Consider the following 5,554-nt stretch of genomic DNA (forward strand, 5'->3'; position numbering starts at 1 on the left):
TCCCATATCTTGGGAAATGCCATGGTTCCTGGCAAATGCCGATGTTTGGCCATATATGCACATATATGCACATATATACACACATGCACACCCATACACACATGCACACACATGCACACATGCACACAAATATACACACATGCACACAGAATGACAGGCTTTTTCACAACGCCTATTTCTATTTCTTGGGAGCCGTCACCTTCTGTAGCCAGGTCTGTTAGTGATGACATCAGACTGATAGTGACAGACAGGAAGGAGAAAGGTGCTGTGTCTACAATGTTTCAGTGTTCTGTTGGTGTCGCCTGAAGGTCTTTGGTATTTGGAGTCTCTGATGTCTTTTGACTCCCACCTAGCAGTTACCAGAGGGGTGTGTGTGTGTGTAGCAAATGGGCGCCCTGATGGGCATCTCTGGACACTGTTCATCATAGCTGTAGCAGCCTGGCCTTTGCTGATGGGCAGAACTTCAGCATCTTTGGATTCACGCCACCTCATCCCTGCTCTGACCACCAACCATCAATGTGATGATTTCTTCCATAAAGAGAGAACCTGCTCTCATGGCCTGGCCAGGAGAAAGCAGATCGGACTCTGCATTCATTCTGTTCTTGATGCTGTGGTCCTAGGTCTGGTAGAAGCAACATTATGGAAGAAGGGTATGTTTTTGACTCTGTTCAGGGATAAGATCCACCATGGCAGAGAAGACATGGCGGCAGGAACATAAAGCAGCTGATCACACTGCTTCCACCGTCTTTAACACATGGGCTTGTGGCATGCATTTCATAATCTATCTATACTAGATCCTGACAGCCTGAAACAACTTAAGGAGGCTACATGGGTTGAGAATGGGGTTCACAGACAAAGCCCTGGGGACAGTGAGGAGGGAACAGACCTAGAGGACAGGGAGATGGGACTGACCAGAGGCAAGGGTGAAGTTCCACAATTACACAGCCCCACGGACGGGCAGTGGTGTGCTGGGAAGACAGTGGCCAACCTTGACTGCTGTTCCTCAGACGCGGTCCGCCCCTCTGTTTTTGAGACAGGTTCTCTCATTGGCCGGAAACTCACCAGGTTATCTAGGCTGCTTGGCCACGGACCTTCAGGGACCAGCCTGCTTCTGCATCCCCAGGGCTGGAATGACAGTAGCACACTGATGCATCTGAAGTTTTTCACACGGGCTCTGGAGAGCAAAGCCAGGTCCTCATGCGTGCAGTTTACTAACTTTACTAACAGAGCCATCTTCCCTCCTTGTGACAAGTTCTGTTGTACAGACCACCGAATCCCAGAGACTGTGGCGTATACACAGTAGGCACTCAACACCCACCTGCTGAGTGGATGCTGGGTGCACACAGTAGGCTCTCCTTACCCACCTGCTGAGTGAATGCTGGGCTCACACAGTAGGTGCTCCTTACCCACCTGCTGAGGGAATGCTGGGTGCACTGAAAGCTGTGGTCCCATCAGGGTCCCTGATTTGGACTCTGGAGAGTCCCTGTGACTGACTTGAGAGGCAGTCTGTTTCATTTCATTTCTTCTGTCTCTCACAGAACACAACCGTTTCTATCTTAATTAAAAAATAAAAAGCGACAATAAAATGTGCTGTTACAGATTGGATGGGTAAAACGAGCGGCTTGACAGTAATGTAGGAATTTAATTATCGCACAGCAGGCCTATGTAACTCACATTCAAAGGAAGGGGAAGTTGAAGAGGTCCGGTAAATCACTGCTTTTAACAAAGGGAGGCCCTTTGTAATTGTCCAGTTCCTGCTGATGAGGTCACAAATAAGCCACAAGCAGCTCGGCTGCCGTGCACCAAGGGCTTCAAGGGACACACTGCTCTTTAGGATGGGCTGCTGCCTTCGAGGGGCTCAACAAGGTGGTGGCTGGGAAGTAGCCCTCGGAGTGTGGCTGGTTAGCCTGTCTCCTCAAAATTCACACATTCCCACACATCTCTGTGCTCTCATCTGAGTGCCCAGGGGAGAGTGGGTAACATGGGAAAGATCACAGCAAGCATGGGCTTTTGCCTGGTGGACAGGTTCAGCCACAGTTGCCTGGTTATCCTTTCGCCAGATCTAGGAGGGCTGGAGGCAATTTTGGGGACCCATTCCTGGAGAAAGGTGCAGGTTCAAAGAAACCCACAAGCATTTCATTCTGAGATCACCCCGGGGTATATTAAATGAGGAGAAATTTCTCCCTGTGAACCCAAAGTGCCTTCCTCCACAAACCTCCCCACTTCTTCTACAGCCCTCCCCTCTTCCTCTACAGCCCTCCCCACTTCCTCTACAGCCCTCCCCTCTTCCTTCACAACCCTCTCCACTTCCTCTACAGCCCTCCCCTCTTCCTCTCCACTCCTTTCCACCTCCTCTACAGTCCTCCCCACTTCCTCCACAGACCTCCCTTCTCTGATAGCCATGCTATTTTGTTACTCTTCCCCTAACCATCCATCATGGTAGGAGAAGTGTCTTTGTAACGAAGGAAACAAGAGGCCATTTTTCTAGGAAGCAGTCTCTGCCGTCAGGACCATGGACAGCGCCCTTGTTCCTTGAGTTTTGGCTCCTAAAAGGCTCTCTGCCTCTGCAGGCTCCTGATTCACCCACACCAGCCCCTTGCTTGGGAAATGAGCAAACTCACAAGATTAATGAGCTCTCAGGGGAGACTTTCAACCTATACTCGAACCTGCAAAAACATTCATGTCTTGGAATCATTAATTTTTTAATATTTTAAAGCATTTATGGAGGGTTCAGCCCCATTAGATAGCCCTTGCTATGTATACACACAAACACACAGAGACATGCTGCTTGTAGCCTTGTGATGAGTGAGTGTATCAGGCATGATTTCGGAGTGAAATGTCCCCAGCCATCCAGCTTCTCTGCACCCAAGGTGCCCTACCTGGGGTTGGGAGGACTCATGTACCTGGTCTGAGACCGAGCCAGATGGGACTCGCCTTGCACAGCGTCCTTGCCTGGAATGTTTTTGCTGGTGTGTGTCTGTGTGAGCTGTTTCATTTGCTGCCATGAACAGCAGAAAGCCAGGCAGAACCAGGCTCTGTAGGCGGATACTGATCATTTGTTTCCCGACTGCTCGGACCTGAATAATCACACAAAACTATATTAATTATAACACTGTTTGGCCTATTAACTCAGGTTTCTTATTAACTAACCCTTACATCTTAAATTAACCCATTTCTATTCATCTATGTATCACCATGAGGCTGTGGACTACAGGTAAGGTCTGGCGTCTTTCTCCTTCGGCAGCTAAATGGCTTCTCTCTGACTCTGCCTACTTTCTCTCTATATCTCTGTTTAGATTTTCTGCCTGGCTTTACTGGCCAAAACAGCATCTTTAATAACCAATGATAATAAAACATATTCATAGCATACAGAGGGGAATCCCATATCAAGGCTCTCCAGGGTGAGAGACTCAGGCCTTGGAAGCAGAACTTCTACTTCACCAGTGTTCTGAGGGGAAGCCCACCTTGGCTCTTTGATGCCATCATGGTTAGGAAACATTAAAGTCCTTGTGGCACAGCAAACAGCAGAGCTCACCCAAACTGTCAGTCCTCAGAGATTCACTGGTGTTTTAGGATCATTTTTATAACATCCCAGGGTGGAGTTTGTGTGTGTGTGTGTGTGTGTGAGAGAGAGAGAGAGAGAGAGAGCGATCCATGTTTATCTTTACCACCCATCTATTGATCTGTCATCTGTTGTCTAACATCTATTATTTATCATCTATCTGTCCATCATCATCTGTCTATTATCTTCTGTCATCTATTCATATACTTATCATCTTATATATAATTTGTCCATAAATCCAATGTCTTGTAATTATGTATATATATAAATGTGCATGTGTGTATATATGTATGTATCTATCTACCTATCGATCGATCTACTATCTACCTACCTACCTATTTCTATCATCAACGCCCCCCCCCCGGATACACATTTGTTCCCATCCCTGCTGAAGACAGAGGGATGTCTGTTCCTCTTAATGATGTGGGGAAGATTTGTCTCTGTTTACTCAGGGTCCCCGAGGCTGTCACCACGTCACTCTGCTTCTCTAGGCAATGTAGATCCTTGGGCTTTGCTCTTGTGAGAGGTTGACACCAATCTCCAGACCCCAGCTGCTTCTCCATGGGGAAATGAGGCTTCTTCTGCTTCAGGCCCTGAGTGGGAGTTTGTTCTGGATGCTGTGAGAGCTCAGAGTTCCATCTCTCATGGCCCCTTGGGGTGAAGAACCAAGCTCAGGGGCTGGGATGGGCAAGCCTGGTGCTCCCCTTCCTAAGGTGGACTTTCTTGGGCTCCCAGAAGTGGAACTATGTGGGAGAGACTGTCCAGGACTCCACCCCGACCTTGTTGCTTCCCTGATGCCAGTGAGAACCAGTGATCAGAAGCCAGAGGGTCACCTGGGGCATAAGTATTTCTTTTTTTTTCCTTGTTTCCCCAACTTTATTCAGTGGCACAGCAGGGATGGGGGTGGACACAAGGTGGGACCTGACCTATCCTGGAGCCCTGGGGGCACCACACACCATGCACTATGGATGGGAGGGGACACAAGGGAAACTTGGTGGCCCCAGCAGAAGCCTGTGTACCAGGAAGAAGGCAGTGAGTACCTGGGTTCCCCCTAGCCCAGGCCCACGATGGCAGGGGCTAATACTGGGCGGAGACTGAGGAGTGGGAGGGGGTGGGGCACAAAGTCTCTGCTCCAGAGGAGCCAAGTGACCAAGCCCTCACCCAGGTCACCAGCTGGGGGACTCTGGACACAGTGAAGAAGAGGAGGATTTGGGTTTGGGCCAAGCAGCTACCCTGTCCTGCCCCATCTCATCCTCTGCCAATTAGAAAGGCTTTGATGTCTGCTTGAAGATGAAACCTTGGTAAGCCAATGTCTTCACGATGTTGGCAATTGTTCTTGCCGTCATCAGTGCCACTGTGTGGCCGGCCTACGTGTTGTAGGCTGAGACCCTTGTTCATGTCTAGTAATCCATTTTGGGGCCAGCAGCCCATGGCGAAGCTGTAAGCCTTTTTCAGATTACTCCACTGCTTGAAGTAATCTGCCATGGGCAGACCTAAATAACAGCACTGGCCTGGGAGCATGACTTCAAGCCCCAGTCTCCACAGGTGACTCGACTTGACGTTCGGATCTAAGAGGCCTTCCTTCGCCATCCACTCATCAACCTCTCCAGCACTTGCTGCATCCTTGGCTGGCCATCCACCATGGCTTGAATGATCCCTGTGAGCTCTGTTCAGAAGAGGTAAGCTGTGGGTGGACTGCAGGCTGGACACACATGTGAAAGGTACACTCGATTTCCATGGTATGGCCATTTAACTTCAGGATGGGGAACTCAATGATTTCCTCTGTGCACTCTGACCCCGACCGGATGTAAGTATTTCTAATCTAGAACTTAGAGTGAGGAGGGATAATGAAAGTTCGTCTAGAATGCATTGCCTTTGAGAAGGTGGGCCTCTGGATGGCAGTGTCCCAGCACTGGGATGCCAAATTCCAGTGTCCACTGGGGAACCACCCTGCTATCACTGTTAATCCCCCAGGCTGGGAGAACCTGGCCT

At 49.4% G+C, this 5,554-nt stretch overlaps 1 pseudogene; it reads right to left on the reverse strand.

Moving 5' to 3' along the window:
- Window positions 1-4,824: 4,824 nt before the first annotated feature.
- On the reverse strand, window positions 4,825-5,336 carry LOC126508071 (ERI1 exoribonuclease 3-like; annotated as a pseudogene).
- Window positions 5,337-5,554: the final 218 nt, after the last annotated feature.

This window comes from Alexandromys fortis, unplaced genomic scaffold (assembly GCF_014885135.2).
Source record: "Alexandromys fortis isolate MF-2015 unplaced genomic scaffold, M_Fortis_MF-2015_v1.1 scaffold_81, whole genome shotgun sequence".
Lineage (NCBI taxonomy): Eukaryota > Metazoa > Chordata > Mammalia > Rodentia > Cricetidae > Alexandromys > Alexandromys fortis.